This window comes from Heloderma suspectum, chromosome 10, assembly GCF_057233095.1.
Source record: "Heloderma suspectum isolate Gila_16-S chromosome 10, 16-S_ref, whole genome shotgun sequence".
Classification (NCBI taxonomy): Eukaryota; Metazoa; Chordata; class Lepidosauria; order Squamata; family Helodermatidae; genus Heloderma; species Heloderma suspectum.
The window spans coordinates 45526788-45538843 of record NC_139467.1 but is presented as its reverse complement, the minus strand read 5'-3'; positions in this window follow the sequence as shown (position 1 = coordinate 45538843).

Sequence of the window (12056 nt, the reverse complement as noted above, 5' to 3'; positions counted from 1 at the left end):
GGAGGTAGTCTCGGGTGCACTGCTGAGATCCCCTGGACTGTTGGTTCTGGGGGATGTCAACATTCATGCTGAAGGCACCTTGTCTGGGGCGGCTCAGGATTTCATGGTCTCCATGACAGCCATGGGACTGTCCCAACATGTCACTGGCCCAACACATGTAGCGGGGCATACTCTAGACCTAGTTTTCTCAACTTGACATGTAGATGGTGATCTGAAGGTGGGGGACTTTGTAGCAGTCCCTTTGTCATAGTCAGATCACTGTCTGCTGAGCTTTAGACTTAGGGCAGCTTTTCCCTTCTGCAAGGGTTGGGGACCTATTAAGGTGGTCCACCCCCAGAGGCTAATGGATCCGGATGGTTTCCAGAGGGCTTGGGGGGGGTTTTCCAGATGATATGGCTGGCACTCCTGTCAAAGCCCTGGTTGATCTGTGGAATGCAGAAATGACCTGGGCAGTTGCCACGATTGCTCCTGAGCGCTCTCTCCAGAGTACAGCTTGTACAGCTCCATGGTATACCCTGGAGCTGAGAGTGATGAAACAAAATAGGACACGGCTTGAGTACAGATGGAGAAGAACTCTTAGTAGGCGCAATTGAACCCTGGTGCGTGCCTATGGCCAGGTATATTCAAAGGCAGTGTGAGTGGCAAGGAAAAAATATTTAACCGCCTCTATTCAACCGTCCATATGCTGCCCAGCAGAGCTTTTTAGGGTTGTCTGGGGCCTTTTACATTCTGGCCCTAAGGACACTATGGAATCATCTGAGGCCTGCTGTAATGCACTGGCTAGGCACTTCCAGAATAAAATCTCTTGCATCTGCCAGGACTTAGACTTCGTATTACTGCAAGTGAATCTCGTGAGGTATCCAGAGAGCGCAGTCTTGTCCAGTTTTCTTGGATGGGTTTTAGTTGGTACAGCTTGAGGACATGGACAAGGTGCTTGGACAGGTTCATGCAACCACTTCTATACTGGCTCCTTGCCCTTCTTGATTAATAAAAACTAGCAGGGAGGGAACAGCCAGCTGGACTAGGGAGGTTATTAATGCCTCCTTGCAAGAGGGAGTGATGAGACCACTCCTGAAGAAATCCTCCCTAGACCCGGAAAACCTGAATAATTATAGGCCAGTTGCAAATGTTCCATTCCTGGGCAGTCTCCTTGAGCGAGTGGTTGTCAACCAGCTCCAGGTACTATTGGATGAGACCGATTATCTGGATCCATCTCAGTCGGGGTTCAGGCCTGGTTTTGGCACAGAAACAGCCTTGGTCACCCTGTATGATGATCTCTGCCGGGAGAGGGAGAGGGACAGGGGGAGTGTGACCCTGTTGATTCTCCTTGATCTTGCAGCAGCTTTCAATACCATCGACCGTGGCATCCTTCTGGGACGTCTCTCTGAGCTGGGAGTGGGAGGCACTGCACTGCAGTGGTTTCACTCCTACTTGGAGGGTCGGCTCCAGGAGGTGGTGCTTGGGGAACACTGCTCTGCCCCGTGGATTCTGCAATATGGGGTTCCACAGGGGTCAGTTTTGTCCCCCATGCTGGTCAACATCTACATGAAACCATTGAGTGTGGTCATCCGGAGTTTTGGAGTGCATTGTCATCAGTATGCTGATGACACGCAGCTCTATTTCCCTTTTCATCTTCTTCAGGTGAGGCTGTGGATGTGCTGAATCAGTGCCTGTCTGTGACAATGGACTGGATGAGGGCTAATAAACTGAAACGCAATCCAGACAAGACTGAGAGGCTGTAGGTGGTTGGTTCTGCTGACTGGATGGAGGGTGTTCAACCTGCTCTTGGATGGGGTTGCACTCCCCCTGAAGGAGCAGCTCCATAGCTTGGGGGTCCTTCTGGAACCATCTTTGTCACTTGAGGTTCAGGTGGCCTCGCTGGCACGGAATGCCTTCTACCAACTTTGGTTGGTGGCCCAGCTACGCCCCTATCTGGACAGGAATAACCTGGCTTCAGTTGTCTATACTCTGGTAGTCTCCAAGTTAGATTACTGCAATGCACTTTAGATGGGGCTGCCTTTGAAGATGGTTCGGAAGCTGCAGCTCATGCAAAATGCAGTGGCCAGATTGTTACCAGGGACCAGAAGGTCCGAACATATAAGACTGACTCTAGCACGCTTGCACTGGCTGCCTATATACTACCAAGCTCAATTCAAGGTGCTGGTTTTAACCTATAAAGCCTTATACAGCTTGGGACTGCAATACCTGACGGAACACCTCTCCTGAAATGAATCTACCCATATACTATGTTCAGCATCTAAGGCCCTCTTCCGAGTGCCTCCTCCAAGGGAAGCTCAGAAGGCAGCAATGAGGGAGAGGGTGTTTTCAGTGGTGGCCCCCCATCTGTGGAACAAGCTCCCTGATGAGGTCTGCCTGGCACCAACATTATTATCTTTTAGGCACCAGGTTAAGAGCTATCTCTTTTCCAGGCATCTGGCAGCACATAATGAGTTTTAATCGGTCCTGGCTGTGTCTTTAGTTAGGAGGACTGATAGTTCAATGTTGTTTTTAATTCAGTGTGTTTGTGTATGTTGTCTGTGTGCTTTTATGTGCTTTTTTGTAAATGGCTTTTAAACTTTTTATATTGTATTTAATGTTTTAACTTCTGTAAGCCACCCAGAGAGCTTCAGCTATGGGTCGGTATAGAAATGCAATAAATAAATAAATAAATAAATAAATAAATAAGGGTACGTGCCTGCACTTCAAAATGTACCACTACACCACTGTATATATAAGCTTAACAGAGAGCATTGTCAAAGTTTAAACCTGTGCTTCCCACCATTCTGGGGGAAACCTAGAAGTTCTCCCTTTGGATTTAAGATTGTATGCTTTCTCTGAACGTGCACATAACTTTTGTGGAACTTTTTATAATAAAGCAGAAGGAAAAGAAGCAAGTTTCCTTGCAAGTTTGGACAAGTGACACCTGCCTCTTGGCAACTCAGTTTAAAAGAGCTGTACCTTACTGATTGCACACACTTCCAGCAGATGTCTGGAGAACATTAATTCAGGGCCTTTTCTGGGATTTTGTTTTTTTCAAGATGAGACAAGCAGGTAAGAGATCATTTCTCTAGTACAAAGGGGGAACCACTGATGGGCCAAGCTGATGGCAGCCCTAAAGGCTGAGGAATTGTTTCCATAGATCAGCAGAGAATCTCAGGCCTAGATCCGGACACAAGGGAGCATGGCTGACCTTCTCCTTCCTTATTTATTTATTTAGTCCATTTCTAATTCAGCCAATAACTAATGTCCTCTGGGCAGATTACAGCCAGTTCAAAAACTAAAATGCCCTTTTAAAGCACAGTTTAAATTATAAAATACAAAGATTTTGTATTCCTTCTCATGGGGAATGTCAGAAGATGTCCAACAGCACAAGGAACCTCCAGATATGATTTGACATGTTGTTTACACACAACAAAGGTGATGCCATCTCAAGCTCTTCTTGGTCAAATTGTCTGGGGGGAAAAAGAGTATAGCCAGCTCTGGCGCGCCACCTCCTGTCCCACTACTTTGATCCATTCCATGGAGGTAACTAGCTATTTTTCACAACACTGATTTGCAAAAGTGGGCAGAACAAGTGAAAGATCTCAGAAATATACATTCCGTTGATAATCATGATAAGAAGAATGCATAGAGAGCTTTTAGGGTGCTCAAAGTGCTACACAGACATTCCGGCTGCTTCCAGAAGGAGAGAGAGCTGCTGATGCTACCAGTCGAAAGGCCTTGTGTAGCTATTTTGTCATTTTCTTCTTAACAGATTTTTTCTGGTAAGAAGTGGTGATGGGGAAACCAAGAGGAGTTATAACTTAAAGACAAAATTGTCTGGACCCCCTGAACAATTTCTAGACATGGGTGTGAAATTTGTTTGGTCAAGATGTTTATACAAATGGACCATATTAGCACCTCCAGAGCCAATCAGCACACCAAGACACAGTGGCGTGCTGAGATCTGCACTTTTCCAAGCTTGACAATGCATTCTCATTGGAGGAAAACGCAAACAAAAATGTGTATATTAGTGGAAAGTGTGCACAAAATTGTATGTATTACATTTCTATACTACCCATTAGCAGAAGCTCTTTGGGAAGTTTGCAAGACAAAGCTTAAAACCATAAAATACAACAACGATGTAAAACATAATATAAAATCTTAAGTTTAAAACAGAATAAAACCAAAGTAGTAACAGAGATAAAAGCTATCTGCAGCACAAATGATGTAGTGCACAAAACTGCATTATATCAATGGAACAGTACTGGGGAAAATGTGCATATTTGGAAAATGCATACAGAATTGTGCATATTTCGGGAAAACGTGCAAAAAGACCATGCACATTTCCATGCAGATGTTTTTAAAAAACACATCTCACAAACTTATGTGGAAACAGGATGGAATGAGCTTAAGCCTGAAAATCCAACAATCTCATCATGAAAGAAGTCAACAGATCCATCCATCCCTAGAAATCCCATGAATGAGCAGGGTGATGGCACAGTAAAAGCCTTGCCTGGAAGCCCCCTCGCTCACTCCCAGGCATCTTCCGAAACACCGCCTATAAAGCAAGCCAGCATGGCTTCTCCCTTGCAGTTCAGAGGGTGGGGGATGTTAGTAGCCTGTCCAAGATCACCTAGTGAAGTCACGTCTGCAGAAGGGGCTGCCCAGCTCACGCTTGCAGTTATGATGGCTGCTGCCACACTACAGCCTTTTAGCCCTGCTGGGGCTTCGCTGTTTAGCAATGAGCTGGAAGTTCCACACCACCACTCACTATGGCACCATGCAGCCAGTAATGCCCTTCTCCAAGAGCCTCCCATCATGTTCACTCCCAAAGCAAGTCCTGCTCAGCAAAGGTTCCCAGCAACGCTAATTACAAATTTCCTCCCTGATTCTATTTGATTGCTTCTGAGGAATAATCTAGGAGAAGTGGTAATGAAAACAGCCTCTCTCCATTGCCCAATGTCACTTTTTGTTCATGTTGGGATTTTAATAATTACTGGTTTCCTCTCATCATTTTTATTTTTACAGTGAAAATGAAGATGAGGATGTTAATAACAACAACAACAACAACAACAACAACAATGCAATTTCAAAACCTCCATCCTACCCCAGCAACAGAAAACTGGCATTGGGAGAATGGATAATTACACCTGGCTTATTGTCCAGCCACCCTCATCAAGAAGCAATCAAAATGCTGTGCATGCAAACTGTTTCCCTGGGGATGTTTGGCAAGACTCCTCTCTCTGGGCTTAAGTGCACTTTGAAAATGTTTTTATTTAAGAGGGATGTTTATGATTCCACTTAATCTCAATGGATTGGTATAATTTTAAAGAATACATTTTAGCTAAACTGTTTCATGTTATTTTGTTATATTGTAATTGCGTTATTTTATTGATTATATAAATAACTATAATATAAGGAAGGCTGAGCGCCGAAGAATTGATGCTTTCGAACTGTGGTGCTGGAGAAGACTCTTACGAGTCCCCTGGACTGCAAGGAGGTCAAATCAGTCCATCCTAAAGGAAATCAACCCTGAGTGCTCATTGGAAGGACAGATACTGAAGCTGAAGCTCAAATATTTTGGCCACCTAATGCGAAGAGAAAACTCTCTGGAAAAGACCCTGATGACTGAAAGACTGAAGGCAAAAGGAGAAGGGGACGGCAGAGGATGAGATGGCTAGATAGCATCACTGATGCAATGAATATGGACTTGAGCACGCTCCCGGAGAGAGCGGAGGACAGAAAGGCCTGGCGTGCTATGGTCCATGGGGTCACGAAGAGTCGGACATGACTGAACAACTAAACAACAATTGATTATATGATGCTTCATGGTTTTAAAATTGTGTAGGAAACCACATAAAGAGTTATCATGAAAGGCAGCACATAATATATCAAACCACACCCCCAAAACAGGAAGTGTTCAATGAAAGATGCAGGGGACTTTAGAAGTCCCCAAAGTACTTTGCTTTTCCACACTAGACATACCAGGTCTTTAGAAACTTGGAAATACAGCTTTACAGCAAACACTTGAATGCAATTATTCATTTGATGACAACTGCTGGAGGCTCCATAAGAGTACCTGAACGGGGGATGGCAATCTCCAAACAGAGGCTAGTGTGGAAGCAGCCTGTGCTCATTCAAGCACTCACATATAAGCCAAAGATGATGGCAGCCCCTTCCTTCCTTTGCCCACTGGCAGAGACTGCCTGCACTCTGGGAGGCCAGGGACCCTCCAGGAATCCCAGATCTACAGTTCTCCTGTTCCTTGAACCTCACACAGATCGCCAGAGTTCTCAAAAACATCCGTTTCTGGATTCTGCCTCCTTTACTTGCACTATGAAGTCAGCCATCTCAGAGGCGCACACCCCTTGAAGAGGCAGCAGAGCGTGGTCAACCAGCTGCCTGGCGGGAAGCTCTCAACCAAGACATGAGTGCAACAGCACCCTCCCACTTGTGTCCCCCAGCAACTGGCACTGAGAGGCACGCTGCCACTGGAGGTAGCATGGAGCCATCGTGACTAGTAGCCATTGTCCATTGACAGCCTTCTCCTCCAGGAATGTGTCCAGTCCCCCTTTAAAGCCATCCAAATGGGTGGCCATCACAACATCCTGCGGTAGCGAATTCCATAGAATTCCACCTATGCTCTATGTGAAGAAGAGCTTCCTTTTTTTCTGCCCTGAATCTCGCACCATTCAGCTTCATGGGAAGATCCCAGTGGGTTCTGGTGTTATGAGAGAAAGAGAACAAGGTTTCCCTCTCCACTTTCCCCGCACCAGGCATCATTTTGCACATCTCTATCAGGTTTCCCCTGACATGGCTTTTTTAAAAAAAGAAACAGTCCCAGACTTTGTGATCTTTCGTCATGGGGGCGTTGCTCCAACCCCTGATCATTTTTGTTGATCTTTTCTGCATTTTTCCCAACTCAACAATATTCTTTTTACGGTGCAGTGACCAGAACTGTACACAGTATTTCAAGTGTGGCTGCACCATAGATTTGTATAATGCCAGTTTGATATTTTAGTTTTTATTTTCAATTCCTTTTCTAATTAAGCCCAATATGGCATTGCCTTTTTCAAAGTAGCCACACACTGGGTTGACATTTTCACTGAGCTGTCCTCCACAACCCCAAGGTCTCTTTTGCAGAATAGTCTTTCCAGACAGAACTGGCCAGCTCCTTTATAATTCAGATGTAGGATTCTTATGAAGGTGGGTCCAGTCACAAAGTAATTTTCTAATTGGCTTACTAGACGGCTGACATCAGAATGGAAGGCATCACAGGGTTGGAATACAGATTGACATAAAAGTGAGAGTTCGCTTATTCCCCATCATCTTCCTAATATCATCTAATTGAAGGTCAAGATGCTCATTCTTAGACTATCGTCTCTGCAATGAACTCTGCATTTGCTCTGCAACCCAAGACTCTACTAAAATAGGTGACGTGTAACTGGCTAAGTTAGATTTACTTTATTTGGAATTTGTGTGTGACTGTTGCCTTCCCTTGTTTTTCCTGTTTTCCTCCCCACCATGCAATAAACTCCTTTTTTATATTTGGGACATTTGGTTGTGTTGGTGTAAAGGGGAGTTCCTCACTAAAAACTTTTCCACATGAAGGACTGCATGGCTCCAAAACTACTGCTTGTGTTCTTAGAGGGTTCACAAGATTTTTCACAATGAAGGAGTCCTTGGCTAAGATGTCCCCAAGTAACTGGATAGGCTAGGCTGTGTCAGGATGTTCAACCTGAATTGAGACAGCCTATCAGAAATCCTTTTGGGGGAAACCCTTGCAAAGAAGGGGTCCACCAGTAGGGAAAGCTATCCCTCCCCCTTCCAGATTAATAACAATCTGCATTTCAGGTTCATGGTTTTCATGGTTCATGGTTTTCATTTGCAGGGTGGGGGAGGGTGATGGGATGGACCACTTCCTGGGAACTCCAGTTTGTGCTTACATTGTTAATATGACAGTTCCTTAACATCTCTCAGGGCTGCTTTCCAAGGCCAGAATGACATTGTTTATTTCACTGATGCGATTCACCTCACCTAGAATCATTTCTCGGTGCTTAAATGCTTTGCTTATGCTTTGTTGTTGTTGTTGTTCAATCGATAAGTCATGTCCGACTCTTTGTGACCCTATGGACCATAGCACGCCAGGCCTTCCCGTCCTCCGCTCTTTCCCGGAGTGTGCTCAAATTCATATTCATTGCATCAGTGATGCTATCTAGCCATCTCATCCTCTGCCGACCCTTCTCCTTTTGCCTTCAGTCTTTCCCAGCATCAGGGTCTTTTCCAGGGAGTTTTCTCTTCGCATTAGGTGGCCAAAATATTTCAGCTTCAGCTTCAGTATCTGTCCTTCCAATGAGCAGTCAGGGTTGATTTCCTTTAGGATGGACTGATTTGACCTCCTTGCAGTCCAGGGGACTCGTAAGAGTCTTCTCCAGTACCACAGTTCAAAGACATCGATTCTTCGGCGCTCAGCCTTCCTTATAGTCCAGCTCTCACAGCCATACGTTACTACTGGGAAAACCATAGCTTTGATTATACGAATCTTTGTCGGCGAGGTGATGTCTCTGCTTCTTACTATGCTGTCTAGGTTTGCCATAGCTTTCCTCCCAAGGAGCAAATGTCTTTTAATTTCATGGCTACAGTCACCGTCTGCGGTGATCTTGGAGCCCAAGAAAGTAAAATCTATCACTGCTTCCATTTCTTCCCCTTCTATATGCCAGGAAGTGATGGGGCCAGATGCCATGATCTTTGTTTTTTTAATGTTGAGTTTCAAACCAGTTTTTGCACTCTCCACTTTCACCCTCAACAAGAGGCTCTTTAGATCCTCTTCGCTTTCTGCCATTAGGGTGGTATTGTCTGCGTATCTGAGGTTGTTGATAATTCTCCCAGCAATCTTAATTCCGACCTGTGATTCATCCAACCCGGCGTTTCTCATGATGTACTCTGCATATAAATTAAATAAGCAGGGCAACAATATACAGCCTTGTCATACTCCTTTCCCAATTTTGAACCAATCGGTTGTTCCATGTCCGGTTCTTACTGTTGCTTCTTGACCCTCATACAGGTTTCTCAGGAGACAGGTAAGGTGGTCTGGTACTCCCATCTCTTTAAGAATTTGCCACAGTTTGTTGTGATCCGCACAATCAAAGGCTTTAGCATAGTCAATGAAGCAGAAATAGACGTTTTTCTGGAATTCTCTTGCTTTCTCCATGATCCAGCGAATGTTGGCGATTTGATCACTAGTTCCTCTGCCTCTTCGAAACCCAGCTTGTACTTCCGGTAGTTCTCGGTTCGCATACTGCTGAAGCCTAGCTTGTAGGATTTTGAGCATAACCTTGCTGGCATGTGAAATGAGCGCAATTGTACGGTAGTTTGAACACTCTTTGGCGTTGCCCTTCTTTGGAATTGGAATGTAAACTGACCTTTTCCAGTCTTGTGGCCACTGTTGAGTGTTCCAAATTCGTTGGTATATTGAGTGCAGCACTTCAACAGCATCATCTTTTAGGATTTTAAATAGCTCAGCTGGAAGACTGTCATCTCCACTAGCTTTGTTGTTACTAATGCTTCCTAAGGCCCACTTGACTTCACTCTCGAGGATGTCCGGCTCAAGTTCAGTGACCACACTATCATGGCTATCAGGGACATTCAGATCTTTCCTGTATAGTTCTTCTGTGTATTCTTGCCACCTCTTCTTAATCTCATCTGCTTCTGTTAGGTCCCTGCCTTCTTTGTCCTTTATCACGCCCGTTTTTGCACAAAACATTCCCTTGAGATCTCTGATTTTCTTGAAAAGATCTCTAGTCTTTCCCATTCTGTTGTTTTCCTCCATTTCTTTGCATTGTTCATTTAAGAAGGCCTTCTTCTCTCTCCTTGCTATTCTCTGGAACTCTGCATTCAGTTGGATATATCTTCCCCTTTCTCCCTTGCTTTTCACTTCCCTTCTTTCCTCAGCTACTTGTAAAGCCTCCTCAGACAGCCAATTTGCTTTCTTGCATTTCTTTTTCTTTGGGATGGATTGAGTTGCTGCCTCCTGAACAATGTAACAGACCTCCGTCCATAGTTCCTCAGGCACTCTGTCTATCAGGTCTAATCTCTTAAATCTATTCCTCACCTCCACTGTATATTCATAAGGGATATGATTTAGGTCATACCTGAATGGTTTAGTGGTTTTGCCTAGGTTCTTCAATTTAAGCCAAAATTTTGCAAGAAGCAGCTCACGATCTGAGCCACAGTCAGCTCCAGGTCTTGTTTTTACTGACTGTATGGAGCTTCTCTATCTTTGGCTGCAAAGTACATAATCAATCTGATTTCGATATTGACCATCTGGTGATGTCCATGTGTAGAGTCGCCTCTTGTGCTGTTGGAAAAGAGTGTTTGCTATGATCAGCATGTTCTCTTGGCAAAACTCTATTAGCCTTTGTCCTGCTTCATTTTGTACACCAAGGCCATGCTTGCCTGTTATCCCGGTGATTTCTTGACTTCTTACTTTAGCATTGCAATCCCCCTATCTTTTTTTGGTGTTAGTTCTAGAAGGTGTTGTAGGTCTTCATAGAACTGATCAACCTCAGCTTCTTCAGCCTCAGTGGTTGGGGCATAGACTTGAATTACTGTGATATTGAATGGTTTGACTTGGATTCGTACTGAGATCATTCTGTCATTTTTGAGATTGTATCCCAGTACTGCTTTTCTCACCCTTTTGTTGACTATGAGTGCTACTCCATTTCTTCTAAGGGATTTTTGCCCACAGTAGTAGATATAATGGTCACCTGAATTAAATTCGCCCATGCCTGTCCATTTTAGTTCGCTGATTCCCAAGATGTTGATGTTCGATCTTGCCATCTCATGTTTGACCACCTCCAGCTTACCTTAATTCATTGACCTTACATTCCAGGTTCCTAAACAATATTGTTCTTTACAGCATCGGATTTTCTTTTCACCACCAGACACATCCACAGCTGAGTGTCCTTTTGGCTTTGGCCCAGCCGTTTCACTCTTTCTGGCGCTACTTGGAAATTCCCTCTGCTCTTCCCCAGTAGTATATTGGACACCTTCCGACCTGAGGGGCTCATCTTCCGGCGTCATCTCTTTTAGCCTTGTGATACGTTCCATGGGGTTTTCTTGGCAAGAATACTGGAGTGGGTTGCCATTTTCTTCTCCAGTGGACCACATTTTGTCAGAACTCTCTGCCATGACCTGTCCGTCTTGGGTGGCCCTGCACGACATAGCTTATGGCTTCGCTGAGTTACGCAAGCCCCTTCGCCACAACAAGGCAGTGATCCATGAAGGAGTTGCTTATGCTACTAGCTCCTGAATGCCAAAGGATGAACAATTACAATGCCGTTTAATGGTAATGGGCTGAATTGCCTCTGCCGCCCCTCCTTCCCCCCAGCCCTGACGCCCCATGCTCAGTGTGTACATTTTCCACAACACTTGCAGATTTATTAATTAAAAGCATCTTAGCAGAAGCCCGCCTCACTTTCCTTCTGGGAGACTTCAAGGCTTTGTTGTTTTATTAACAACCTCAGATCAAAGTGGTTAATTTATATGCATGTAAATAACAAAATGCATGGAGTCTCTCAATGAGAGACCAAAGAGTCCGTTGATGCTTTTGTATAATGCATCATCTGTAGATGGCGGGGAGTATTTTTTTTGAAGCACACAGCCATGTTCAGGATCAATTAGTTAAATACATTGCCTTATCCAGGAAAAACACTTAGAGGAACATGAAGGCAATTTCAGAAGAATCAAATTTACATTTTTATTCTCTTTCCACTCTGACATCGGCTAGTCCCCACAGCTCTGATTTCCAGAGAAAACTGCATGCTGCTGCTGCTGCTGGGCAAACTGGTGGTTCAAAGATTCCTTTCAAACTGGATGCAGGTTTAGATATTTGTCTGAAATTTCTCCAAAGCTCCCAGGTTCTCATTCTCCCCAGAGACACCTGGCTTTGGGCAGCAAGAACAGAATGCATGAGAAATCTTCTAATTAGTGCTGGGGAGATGTTGCTAGCTTCCCTTTTTGCAGGATCTGATGCAAATGCGAGATGGTCTTTGATTGCTGCCTTCCACCCTCCC